This window comes from Mauremys reevesii, linkage group 3, assembly GCF_016161935.1.
Source record: "Mauremys reevesii isolate NIE-2019 linkage group 3, ASM1616193v1, whole genome shotgun sequence".
Lineage (NCBI taxonomy): Eukaryota > Metazoa > Chordata > Testudines > Geoemydidae > Mauremys > Mauremys reevesii.
In genome coordinates, this window is record NC_052625.1 from 182,593,598 (window position 1) to 182,607,816 (window position 14,219).

A 14,219-nucleotide genomic window follows, 5' to 3' on the forward strand; every position below is an offset into this window, starting at 1 on the left:
TGTCTTAGTTTGAAATTTGACATACAAAATAGTCAATACTAGAATCGATCTTTTGACAAAATTTAATTTGATTTTTTTTAAAGTTTCAGTAGAAAGAAAGTAATGAATGATGGGATTAGACACTTCTTTGAGCTGTTGTATATCAAAAAATAGGAGTTGTGTATGTTGGCAGTGGAGTAAGGGTGGAGACAATGAGCCAGATTCTGCTCTGATTTAAACTACTGTAAATCCAGAGAAACACCCTGTTTTAATGGATTTTTCTTCAGATTTACAATGAGGTAACTGCTAGCAGAATTTCACCCCTACTGTACATTTTAAAAGTGGCTATTGAATATGTGCATTTTCCACTTTGCAGAAGAATTTTACTACAGCTAAATAATACAGATCTACATCTTAAGATGAATGTTCTGAACATACCGTAATGGTGACATATGGTTGTATGCATATTAATAGTATTGGAACTATATTATTCTTGGGAAATAAACTATAATTGGCCCAATGGCATTTTATATTTAAAGCAGCCAATAGTATGTACTTTAATTTTGTATTAACAGCAAGACAATTGTGAGCTAATCTATCTTGTGAACTCTTAAATACTTTCTTGATACTTTTATTCTTTTCTTTTTTAGGGCCTTAATCTGCAAACACTTATACACATGCTTAGCTTTATTCATATGAGTATGGGATGACTCACGTGAGTAAAGATACTTCAGTATTTGCAAGATCAGGCCCTTAAACACTGCTTAATAAAAGAACAAAATTCCCTTAATTTAATATTTATGCTAGGACTGACTTTTCAAAACAGGGATCCAATCCAACTCTTCCCAGGCAAACTCTCACTGGGAGTTTTGTGCAAGTGATATCTGCAAGATTGGCCTAAATAGCACCTACTTAACTGTACATACACCAATTGTCCATGCAAAATTGGCTTTCCTTTGTGCAAAAGGGGTAATTGTTTATGTAAATGATTCAGACTTTGTGTGTATGTGCGCAAGCGCGCCCATGTGTGAGAGGTGCAGTTTATGGGCCTGATTTTCAGCAGTAGCTGAGTAGCCATATCAATTGACATTGATGGAAATTTTTTATTCTAGAAATCAGGCTCTATTTGAGCAGGTTTGGACAATAATGTAGTAAAGTCTGAGATTTATCAAACAGAGCTTCGTCTGAAATTCCTTTCTTTCTCTCTGTTGTCCCAGGAGCACAGGGGTCTCCAAATGGGAGGTAACTACTCAGCTCTAATGCAGTAAAATCACTCATACTTCGGAGACTCCTTAAGCTACCACAGCAAAAACAGGGTGAGTAAAAAATGTGGTATATCATCTGCCTCAACTAATACATATAATAAGTTTTTTAACATTATTTGAACATAGAGTGGCACTGGTGACTTAAGTGATAATCCATTTGAAAAAGTCACATTCAAAGTTTAAACAAAAACAACAAGGAGTCTTTGTAGCACCTTAGAGACTAACAAATTTATCTGGGCATAAGCTTTTGTGGGCTAGAACCCACTTCATCAGATGCATGGAGTGAAAAATTCAGTAGGCAGGTATAAATATACAGCACATGAAGAGATGGGAGTTGCCTTACCAAGTGGGGGTCAGTGCTAATGAGGCCAATTCAATTAGGGCGGATGTGGCCCATTCCCAACAGTTGACAAGAAGGTGTAAGTATCAACAGAGGGAAAATTATTTTTGTAGTGACCCAGCCACTCCCAGTCTTTATTCAGGCCTAATTTGACAGTGTCAAGTTTGCAAATTAATTCCAGTTCTGCAGTTTCTCGTTGAAGTCTGGTTTTGAAGATTTTTTGTTGAAGAATAGCCACTTTTAAGTCTGCTATTGAGTGTCCAGGGAGATTGAAGTGCTTTCCTCCTGGTTTTGAATGTTACACTTCTTGATGTCTGATTTGTGTCCATTTATTCTTTTTCATAGAGACTGTCCGGTTTGGCCAATGCACAAAGGCAGAGGGGCATTGCTGGCACATGATGGCATATATCACATTGGTAGATGTGCAGGTGAATGAGCCCACTGATGGTGTGGCTGATGTGGTTAGGTCCTATGATGGTGACCCTTGAATAGATTTGTAGACAGAGTTGGCAACGGGGTTTGTTACAGGGATTGGTTCCTGGGTTAGTGTTTGTGTTGTGTGGTGTGTAGTTGCTGGTTAGTATTTGCTTCAGGTTGGGGCGCTGTCTGTAAGCGAGGACTGGCCTGTCTCCCAAGGTCTGAGAGTAAGGGATCATCCTCAGGGTAGGTTGTAGGATCAGGTTAGGCCTCAATTTTTCACTCCATGCATCTGATGAAATGAGTTATAGCCCAAGAAAGCTTATGACCAAATACATTCGTTAGTCTCTAAGGTGCCACAAGGACTCCTCATTGTTTTTGCTGATCCAGACTAACACGGCTACCCCTCTGAAACCTGTCACCATCCAAAGTTTAGTTATAGACTAATTGGTATAGAGCAAACAGCAAGTGGAAGACCTCAGTACCTAAGTCTTCCTTGCTGATCCACAGACAGCGGAGCTGGCAGCCTGATTTGGATCTCTTGCACACAGGTGTGAATCTGATGAATAGTTATATGGATGTAAAACCAGTAAAAATAAGATAAAGAATCTGGGCCTGCATTTATAGCCAGCATAGAATCATAGGGTTAGTAGGGACCTCAAGGATTATCTAGTCTAACCCCCTGCCAAGATGCAGAATTTGTTGTATCTAAACCAACCAAGACAGATGGCTATCCCAGCCTCTTTTTGAAAACCTCCACTGAAGGAGCTTCCACAATCTTGGTAGTCAATTCTGTTGTTCAGCTGTTTTTACAGTTAGGAATTTTTTTCTTGAGATTCAATCTAAATCTGCAATGCTGTAATTTGAGCCCATTTTCTCTTATCCTGCCCGCTGTGGCAAGAGAGAACAACGTTTCTCCATCTTTTTTATGGCAGCCTTTCAAGTGGTTGAAGACATGTTCCCCCAGTAATCTCCTCTTTCCAAAATTAAACATACCTGGTTTCTTCAGCCTTTGCTCATATGGGTTGCATTCCATCCCTCTGATCATCTTCGTCACTCGCCTCTGGATCTTTTCCATTTTCTCTACATCCTTTCCATACATTTGGTGACCAAAATTGTACTACACCTGAGACCTAACCAACACCAAGTAGAACAGAACTGTCACCTCCCATCACTTGCATACTGTGCCTCTGTTAATGCAACCTAAAATTGCATTTACTATTTTTGCAACAGCATCACATTTCTGACTCATGTTCAGGTTGTGATCCACCACAGCTTCCAGATCTCTCTTAGCAGTGTTGCTGCCAAGCCAGTTATTCCCCATTCTGTATTTGTGCATTTGTTTTTTCTTCCATAAGTGTAGCACCTTACATTTGTCTCTCTTAAATTTCATTTTGTTGTCTATAGCCCAGTTCTCCAATTCATCAAGATCCCTGTGAATTTTAGCTCTATTATGCAAAGTGTTGGCCACCCCCCACCCTTGGGTCATCTGCAAATTTGATCAGGCATGACACAGTCGGAGGTATGGGTAGGGAACTAGCAACACTATAGCTAACAACAGGAGTAACTATTGAGGGCCAAATTCTGATGTGCTTTCTCAACCTCAGCAGGACTTTGCACCCTCTGACTTCAGAGGGAATACTGGTGTATTATTCAGCATGAGTAAGAGTATCACAATCTGGCTTTAAAAAAGAAGTATTCTTATTCCTATGTGCCCTTTGAATAAGAGGAAAGATCATGGAAAGCAATACAAATGAGAGATTGTTTAAAAGAAATATAAGAATTGACTGTAAATATTTATACACACATTTAATTATTAGAACTAATATATATGGATCATGATTATTTTATTAGTGTTGGTATAAACTGCATTGTCATTTCAATGTGTTCCTTATGTGTGCCACAGACAGATGCCTGAGATTAACCACCAACTGGATTTAACACTATTCAAACATCTGTGCTTTAGGGTATGCCGCATTCTTCTGACATCAAGAGAAGTGCATTAAATATGTGGTCTTTGACATATTAGTGCTTAGTGGAGAAAAAAAATCAAGGAACACTACACTTTGCAATAATAAAGTACTATTTTAGAATGAAATATGTTGCTGCGACTTGTGTGTTTATAAATAAGAGAATGCTCCAGAGAAATACCCATCCATCCTTCTGTTCAGTATATTTAAAAAGACACTGTCAAGGGAATTTTCATCATTTGAATATTTTTTCTTGCTGTTTGTAATCCCTTGGAAGCTTAACACTGAAATTAGCCGTGCTCCATTGTGTACAGATATTAATCTCTTATTGTATAGTTGTTCCTAAGTGAGGGGAAGGGAGCCTTGATTTATTATTTTAAAGCATCAGTATGTTTGTTTTCAAAAGCAAAAGGGTAAGAGTTTCAAAAGCACTCAGTATTGGCCTAACTTGTCTCCCACTGAAGTCAATAGTGAACACCCATAGGGTATGGCTACACTTACGGTTTGCAGCGCTGGTAGTTTGCAGCGCTGGTCATCCAGCTGTGTAGGAGCAGCGCTGGTGTGTGGCCACACTCACAGCTACCAGCGCTGGTGTGTGGCCACATTTGCAGCATTTCCAGCGCTGTTGGGAGTGATGCATTATGGGCAGCTATCCCAGCATTCAAGTGGCCACAACGTGCTTTTCAAAAGAGGGGGGTGGAGGGGGTAGTGTGTGACAGGGCGGGGGGGGGAGAGAGAGGGATTTTGCCAACACTGTGTGTTTAGCTTCCTGACTTGAAAAAGCAGAACATTTTCTGACCCCTTATTCTTAACTCTTAATTGCAACAGCCTGCCTGACTCCTGTTTCCCTGCCTGCCTCTCATTTGATTGTTTACAGCCAGGTACAGATGATCACAGCAAACAGGAGCTATGTTTGTTTTTTAGATAGCAGCAGCGGCAACGGAGGAGCTCCACAGAGCTGTTCACAACAGGGAGGAGGATCTCATTTGATTGTTCACAGATTGATCACAGCAAACAGGAGCTGGTAGAGCAGCTCCGGTAGCAACGGAGCTCGGAGGTTTTCAAAACAAAGACAGGCTGCATAACAAAACAAAGGGAGTAATTTTAGTTAAAAGCATTCTGGGATATCTCCTTATTCCCGGAGGCCAAATAAAGCGGGTGTGTCCACACTTGATGAGCAGCTGGATCACACCAGCTGCAAATCTACCCCCCCCAACCTGGCCAGGTGTACAGCCAGCGCTGCAGCCAGGGAGTTGCAGCGCTGGTTGTGCCCTGCAGGTGTGGACGGGGTGTAATTGCAGCGCTGGAAAGCCTCTACCAGCGCTGCAACTTGCAAGTGTAGCCAAGCCCATAGATTGCAATGGGACTAGAGTTAAGTAAATGCTGACTGCTTTCAGAAATCCCACTCAATATGCATAGGGTGAAACTCAACCTCACCCACTTCCCACAAAGGCCAGTTAATCTTGTGTGGGAGATTAATGTGGAGATGGACCCCAAAGCCCATGGCAGAGTAGCTGCCACAACCCGATCCCACAAGAAGGTTTTGCATCACTTGAACCACATAGTTATGGATTTTCTATTCCATCTACAAGCCATCTTCATCCATATCAGCCTATCTGGACCTGGTGCAAGGCCCCACTCCATGGCATTCACAGAGTGCAGAGGCTGCCCAGTATGGGTATTTAGATGGTAGTCACTGAACAACGCCACCAGTGGAATTAACTGGTGCCTGCGGGACGTTGCAGAGTTCAGTCTCACTCTTGAGAACTGCATCATCTTTGCAGGCAATGAAAGAAAAATATTGGGCCTACCAATCCTGTTAATGTCCCTTGAACTAACCAAATTTTCTGAAATGAAAATATGCTGCTATTTAAGATTAATACATCAAATAACTGATTTCCACAATAGTGCTGTCACCTAAAAATCCCCCTCCTTTGAGCATTGGCAACAGTTATTTCTATCTGCTGTACACTGTATCTTTAGGTATATTTTAGGCTATTTATATTTATGCTTTGTATACAGACAGGAATTAGGAAGAGGGTAAGTTTGGATCAGATACAATGTGTGTGTACTGTGTTAGGAACAGAGTTGTGCAAAATTTTTCAGTGAATAGTGAATCCACCAATAAACGTGTTTTGGGGACACTGAGAATATTTCTTGATTTTTTGTGTCAAACTCAGCAATTGGTTTTGGCTGAAAAAAAATAATTAAACTCAGAACTGTCAAAATTAACTGTTTTTGACATTTTTTTCCAAAAATGTTATTTTGAATCTGAAATGAGATTCTAAACACTTTGTTCAACATGAATGATTTTTTTTTAATTTTAGTTTGGTGAGGAAAAAAAATTAAAAGAATTCAGTTTTGATTTGAAATTAACCAAATTTTCTTTCAGATTTTTCAATTCAGCCACTAAACTGAAAACTCAATTTGCTTGCCTGCTTACAGAAATATTATATCATTTATATTTCTGTATAACAGAGAAGTATACATATATGTATGTATTGCATAGAGAGGATAATGTTAGGGTTTCCATTTCATAGAATGCTAACAACTTTTATTAGTCCATTGTACAAACTGATACCAAAAGTTGAGCTCTCTATGTTGCTGATAATCAAACTCACTGGCAGTAGGAACTGTAAATATTCAAAGTGAATCTCATACCTACATTGATCTTTTGATGATTCTTAACATCCAGAATAACCCAATGTGGAAGTAGGCAAGAGCACAAATGGCTTAATGCCTAGCTATACATTGCCATGTCTTCTGTTCCTCTGAACTAAGAGTAGAACTTCCATTGTTCTCAATCAATGTTCTGCCTGCAAGACCAGGGCAGTATATGACTCTAAAAAGGCAATATCTCAATGTAGATATTTTACATAGTTCAAAACAGTTTATAATCTGAGCTTTGTGGAAGGAAAATGCATTGTAGATGTTATATGGTATCTGAAAAAAACACTCTCTAGTCATACAACTAACCATTTGAGCTGATCATATTATCTATTTCAGTCTGAGAATGACTTAACTTTACAGGCCACTTGGGATTCATTAAATTTCTTAGATTTCTTCACCAAAGTCAAGATATTCTAAACTGATTAGTGGTTTTTAGTGTTTCTGTTTCTGAGTGCTCAGCTTGAGACCCCCTAGAATAGGCCATATGTTCCAAAAGAGTTGTGCATCTACTCTCTGACAATCAGGCCCTTTTTAAGGACACTTAAGTTTGGCATACACACACACAAATCCCAATAACTCTGAGGCACCTAAAAATTACAAGTCAGTTCTAAAAAATCATGGCCAAATGCTTTAGTAGGCTTTGATAGCAGTAAAACAGATATTATAAAACGCTGAATTAAATCAGTCTACTGTTCCTAATATTAAATACAAATATATTAAACATTTTATTTTTAATTCTGAATTAGTAACTTGATCAAGAGTAAAAATAAATAGATTAAAGAGTTTCTTTCTCCCTTAGTCAAGAATAATTCCAGTTATTCTGAAACCTGCATTCAACTACTTAGCCAAATATAATATTCCGTTTGTAAAAGCAAATAGGAAATTATTTAAAATGTCCTAAAATTCCCTAGACCTTCCATTCTCTCATGAGACATTCAAAGTGTCATTGATTTGTTCATTCTTCCTAATGTATTCAGTCAGAGAATGACGTTATTTAGATGACCAATCATAAAATGTCTAACAAAGAATTATATTGGTCAGTTTATGGTTAATCCGTATCTTATTTGTACAAATGATTCAATGGACAGTTAGTTACAAATAACTCATTTGTGAAACTTCAAATAATGCTTGAACAGTAAAAATGATTAAGTGTGTGGAATAAATTGCCCATTGAACAGTTTGCTCAATTCTAATCACACACACAGGAAAAACCTGTGCCCTCCAGTAAGTTTACAGAATTCATTTAATTATTTTAAGGATTTCTTTGGAACTCATTGGCAGAGCATTTGGGCATCTTACAATAAATTAAAAACAAATATTAATTAAAAACACCCATATGGATAGCTTAATGCACTCTAACTGCCTTTTATTTGTCTTACAAAGGACCAGCATACTGACATATTAGTTAATTGAATGGTTGATTGAACAAGTAAGCCTTACACTATGCTCTGAAGGCTGCCAAACTTAGATTCTGGTGGTCTGCCAGAGGAATAGAGCCCTCCATTGAGATCTCTGCCGTGGGCCTTGGAAAGTTTTAATCCCATCACTGATATTAGGAATGATCCAGCTGATTTTATCACCCACAAAACTGGGTTCAAGACAAGTTCAAGGCTTTAAAGATCGTTATCAATGCCTCTAATTGCTGTTGGAAGTAAGCAGGCAGCCAGTACACAGAATTCATGTTTCATGCTTTTATGGATTGGCCCAATCTAAGAAGGGAGCAGTTGAAGATCACATGGGGATTTTCAACTAATTCAGAATTCAAGTTGAGCCCTAAGGAGAGTACCTCCATGTAGATGAAAAAAGGATGGGTAACTAATAAGGACCACATTTGGGAGGAAACGTCCTATATCATATGAGGGAGGGAAAATTAAAGCAGTAGGAACCATTACTCCTATCTGTGGATCCACAGAGTAGTATCCAAGTGGATATCAACACACTGGATTATACTGGGAAAAGCCTGGCATACCCACTGCCCTGTATGCTTCTGTAGATGCTTCTTCCTGCCCACCAGCATTCCATTAATCTTGCCTTCACTGAGCCTCTGATGGTTCTCTTTCATCTAAATCTTGGTGTTGGTCACATACCAGGAAGCAGCAAGACTAGAATATGGGAAGAAGTGGTAGAAATGAGTGTGATTCATTTTTCAACTGAGTTACTTGTTATTCTAATAATAAGAATGTAAATCATTGCCCCAACCTGAGCTTTCCTCAAATAAAGAAATGAATTGTAAGGAATGACAACTTCACAGGAGATGTCTGAGGAATTACAAAACAGAGAGTACGTCTACAGTGCAAAAAATGATCCACACCCGTGTGTCTTAGAGGCCAAATCAACTGCATGGGCTCATGCTACAGAGTAAAATTTGTGGACAAATTGGAGAGAGTCCAGCGGAGGGCAGCAAAAATGATTAGGGAGCTGAGGCACATGATTTATGAGGAGAGGTTGAGGGAATAATCTGCAGACGAGAAGAGTGAGTGGGGATTTGATAACCACCTTCAACTCCCTGAAGGAGGGTTCCAAAGAGAACGAAGCTAGGCTGTTCTCAATGGTGGCAGATGACAGAACAAGGAGCAATGGTCTCAAGTTACAGTGGGGGAGGTCTAGGTTGGATATTAGGAAAAACTATTTCACTAGGAGGGTGGTGAAGCACTGGAATGGGTTATCTAGGGAGGTGGTGGAATCTTCTTCCTTAGAGGTTTTTAAGGCCTGGCTTGATGAAGCCTTGGCTGGGAGGATTTAGTTGGGGTTGGTCCTGCCTGGAGCCGGGGGTTGGACTAGATGACTTCCTGAGGTCTCTTCCAACCCTAATCTTCTATGATTCTATGAAAAATAGCAATGTAGACATTTGGTTTTGATATGAAGCCCAGGCTCTGAAATCTGGTAGGGTTGAGTCTCAGAACCTTAACTCCAGCCTGAGTCTGATCATCTACACTGCAATTTTTAATCCCCTAGTGCAAGTCCAATGAGTCTGAGTCAGTTGACTACGCTCTGAAACTAACTGCTGCAGGTCTTTTTTTTTTTCTCTTCAGTATAGACATACCCAGAGACTTTAAAGACTGAGGGGTCAGATCCCAAGCTGGTGTAGCTCCTTTGATTTTAGTGTCAGTTTACTCTAGCTAAGGATCTGGCTTTAAGAAATGTTTTATGTGCCCCACCATGTAGGGAAGTAAAAACAGTTATGCACTAAAATGTCTATGGGCATGACTACAATGCAGGGGGAATAAACACCTCCTGTGGCACTAAGTCTCAAAGCCCATGTCAGATGACTTGCTGGGTTTCACAGCTGGGCTCCAGCTGAAGCAGGAATGTCTACACTGGTATTTTTAACCCCATAGCATGAGCTCAAGTTGACCCGGGCTCTGAAACCTGCTGCAGGTGAAGAGGAGGGATGTTTTTGTTTTGTTTTGGGTTCTTTTGCAGTATAGAGGTACCATATGTCTGCCAGAATCACTTTCTGCAGCATTATGTCTGTGATGTTGCACTCCATATTTTTATAAAAAAATATTTTTATAAGTGTGGATATGATGTAACTGGAATATGCTTTATGCAAAAGGTCTCTTGTAAGGTATCATTACAAAGCATATAATCTACTGAGTGTGGTCATCCTATTTGTATGAATGTATCATTCTTATATCTGAAACTAGGAATATGAAATATAACGCTGAGGTTCTATTGTAATTATGCAAAGTGTGGGCCATTAATGGTGGTTTGGAATCTTGAATGGCTCCCATTAACCAGGACACTTGGTTGTAAATGGTTCTGTTTACTTGTAAGACTTCCTATATACCTGTGTGCCAGTGAGTGGGTAATGAAGTCTCACAGGACATGTGATCATGTCACCTGAACTGGAATCCATCTTTAACCTGGTGCTTTTCCATTTAGAAGGAGGGATGGGAAACCAGAGAGAGACAAAGGACTCCTGCCTTATGTCAAAGCTATTAAAGGGGTGGAACAGAACAAAGGGTGCCAGTCATGGAGAAATCCCCTAGTTACCATCTGAGCTGGAACTAATAAGAACTGTACCAGGGGAAAGGATTGGTCCCAGACTAAGAAGGAGTCTTGTCTGTGAAAGAAGCTTATTGGAACATCTCTGAGGGTGAGATTTACCTGTATTCCGTTTCTTAAATGTATTAGGCTTAGACTTGCCTGTTTTGTTTTATTTTGCTTGGTAACTTACTTTGTTCTGTCTGTTATTACTTGAAACCACTTAAATCCTACTTTTTATACTTAATAAAATCACTTTGGTTTATTAATTTACCCAGAGTAAGTGGTTAATACCTTGGGGAACAAACAGCTGTACATATCTCTCTATCAGTGTTATAGAGGGCGAACAATTTATGAGTTTACCCTGTATAAGCTTTATACAGAGTAAAACGGATTCATTTGTGGTTTGGATCCCATTGGGTGCTGGACACAAGAGCACTTCTTAAGCACTTGTTAAGTCTGCAGCTTTGGGGGCATGATTCAGACCCTGGGTCTGTGTTGCAGCAGGCTTGCGTGTCTGGCTCAACAAGGCAGGGTTCTGGAGGCCCAAACTGGCAGAGAAAACGGGCTCAGGGGTAGTCTCAGTATATCAGGTGACAGTCCCAAGGGGGGGTCTCTGTGACCGAACCCATCACAATGTCTATTATTTTTTTAAAGCCATTCTCTGCCAACTGTGAATGACAAATATTCAGGTGGGTAAACAAATTCTAGCACATTCTAACAGGGGAATAAGAGGTTGTTGTGTAAGCTGGGAGGGATAGCTCAGTGGTTTAAGCATTGGCCTGCTAAACTCAGGGTTGTAAGTTCAATCCTTGAGGGGGCTACTTAGGGATCTGGGGCAAAAATTGGTCCTGCTAGTGAAGGCAGGGGGCTGGATTCAATGACTTTTCAAGGTCCCTTCCAGTTCTAGGGGATTGGTATATCTCCAATTATTACCTTTGTTTCCCCAAATTTTGAAGTGGACATAGTAACTCCTTTGCGTACAGTGCTTGGAAAATATCAGACCCCAAAGGAAACAGCATATTTTGATGGTAAAGTCACATCTCAATGACAGTGAGTGTCCAACACAGGCTGCGGGTGGCATGCTACTTTCAGCAGATGTGACAGATAGTTCACTGCATACCAGTAATAGAAATAAGAGATTTAGGGTAAAATTTAAGAGTACCTCGGGGTACTGCAATTAAACGCTTGCAGCTGGTCCCGGTCAGCTGACTCGGGCTTGTGGGGCTTAGGCCTGGGGCTGTGTAATTGTGATGTAGACATTTGGGCTCAGTCTGGAGCCTGGGCTCTGGGATCCTTCAAGGTGGGTGGGTCCTAGAGCCTGGGCTCCAGCCTGAGATTGAACATCTGCACCACAGTTAAACAGCCTGGTAGCCAAAGCACTGCAAGCCTGAGTCAGCAGACACAGGCCAGCCACAGGAGTTTAATTGCAGGGTAGAGATACCTTAAGTCTGTCAGAGTCTGTCTACACAGCAACGGGGGTGGGGAGGTTGTTGTAGCATGTGTAGATATATCTGTCACAGTTCAGGGCAACTGCACCTATATTTCCCCTCATGATCCAGCAAAGGCACCTAGTTCCTCAGAAGTCACCTCCCATAGATGGGGACCCAAGTCTCTCTTCCTCCTGGCATGGTTTTTTCCAGGCTTCCCAGTTCACTGGCTACAGTTTGCTGGATCACAAAGAAGGCCCTAAGTCAATTTACCACGAGACTATTTATCCAAAAGTCATTTCTTTGTCTGTTGGTCTCCAGAGAATACAGTTTGAACTAATATATGCGAGCCTCTCCAGGTGGTGGTATTCCTCTGGACATATTACAACCTGAATGAATTTGCCTAATCACCCACCACTGTTCTGAGTTCCTGGAGGAGATGTAGTCATCCTCCCACATAGAATTACATACAATCCCTGGCCCACAATATTACATCAAATGATAGAATCTCTCAAAGATACTGCAGGAAATGGCCATATCTGTCACAATCCCCAAAGCTGGTTTTAATCTACCTAGCTTGGGTACCAGTAGCAATGAAGCCACAGCAGAATGGGTTTCTGCATGGGCTAACTGCCTGAGGATCCGGTGCAGTCCATGCTGAAGCCTGCACTGCCCCAGTATCACTGCTAACAATACTTGGCCTACCTAAATTAAAGCTAGCTAAAATATGTGAGCATGTGCTGCAGTCACACCACCTGATTACAGTGTAGCATACCCTTAGTAATCTATCTCCCCTTTTCAAAAGTGACTGACACTTAGAAGCCTAAGTACTATGGATTTTCAATAAGACTTATGTTCCCATCCTAAGTGCCTAGGCCACTTCTGAAAATGGGACGTGGGGCCAGATTTGTAAAGGTATTTGGCACTAAAGATGCAGATAAGTATCAGATCAGATTTTTTTTAAAGCCTTGTCACTTAAGTGCCTATCTGTGTCTTTAGGTGCCAAATAACTTTAAAAACTGGCCCTTAAGCTCTTACATCACTTAGATTCTTAGAATTTAAGGCCAAAAGAGCCAGTAGATCATCCTCCTGTATAGCATTGGCCATTACATTTTATCCCCGTATTTAGCCCAATCACTTGGACTAACACATAACTTGTGTTTGGCTAAGGCGTATCTTCGAGAAAGGCAGACAGTCTTGATGTGAAGACCTTCACAGATGGAGAGTCCACCACTTCCCTTGTTAGTTTGTTCCACATTAATTAATTAATTCATTCATTCATTCAATCTCCTTTACTGTTAAAATTTTGTGCCCGGTGTCAAATTTGAATTTGTATGTCTTCATCTTTCAGTCATTGTTTTTTGTTATGCCCTTTCCTCTAGATTGAAGAGCCCTCATTTTCTCCCTGAGAAGATACTAAGGGCATGTCTTTATGTACAGTACTACAGCAGCATAGCTGGGCCACTGTAGCGCTTTAGTGAAGATGCTACTATACCAATGGGAGAGCTTCTCCCGTTGGCTCAGTTAATCCACCTCCACGAGATGCGATAGCTACATTAATAAGAGAAGCTGTCCTGTTGGCATAGTGCTGTCTACATGGGTGGCTAGGTTGGCATAACTGTATCACTTAGAGGTGTGAATTTTTCACACCACTGAGCGATATAGTTACATTGATATAGGTCTGTAGTGTAGACCTGGCTCCAGACACTGTAGTCAAGTCGCCTTTCAATCTTCTTTTTCATAAGCTAAACAGAATTGTAGTGGGGCAGACTGCCCCACTCCCTGTGAGAATGGGCTGCAGCAGGCCAGGATGCCTGCGCAGACAGAGCTTATTGTGAGCCAATCAGCGAGGGGCTTATTGTGAGCCAATAAGGGTCCAGTTTAGAGACAGCCAATCAGGGCCAGGCTCAGAGGTGTATATATAAAGCCTGCCCAGAGCTGGAGCAGTCAGTCTGTCCCAGGCTTTCGACAGGGGAAGGTCAGTCTCCAAGGGAGGAGACTAGCACCACGGACAGAGCAATGCTGGCCAGGCTCCGGGAGGCTAGGGAGCTTGATCCCGTAGCCTGCCAGGCTGCAGGTCCTGAAGGGAAGGGCCTAGCGGGTGCAAGGGGCCGTAGGGGAAGTGGCCCAAGGAAACAGACAGTGTAAGGGGAGAGAAGGA

At 41.0% G+C, this 14,219-nt stretch overlaps 1 long non-coding RNA gene across 1 annotated transcript in view; it reads left to right on the forward strand.

Annotated features, from left to right (window-relative positions):
- The window catches only part of LOC120402264, a 51,193-nt gene continuing 36,974 nt past the window's right edge, over positions 1 to 14,219 (forward strand). Inside the window, exon 1 of the long non-coding RNA XR_005597089.1 lies at positions 1 to 1,295. This is a non-coding gene — a long non-coding RNA (uncharacterized LOC120402264). The remainder of the gene's footprint in view (positions 1,296 to 14,219) is intronic.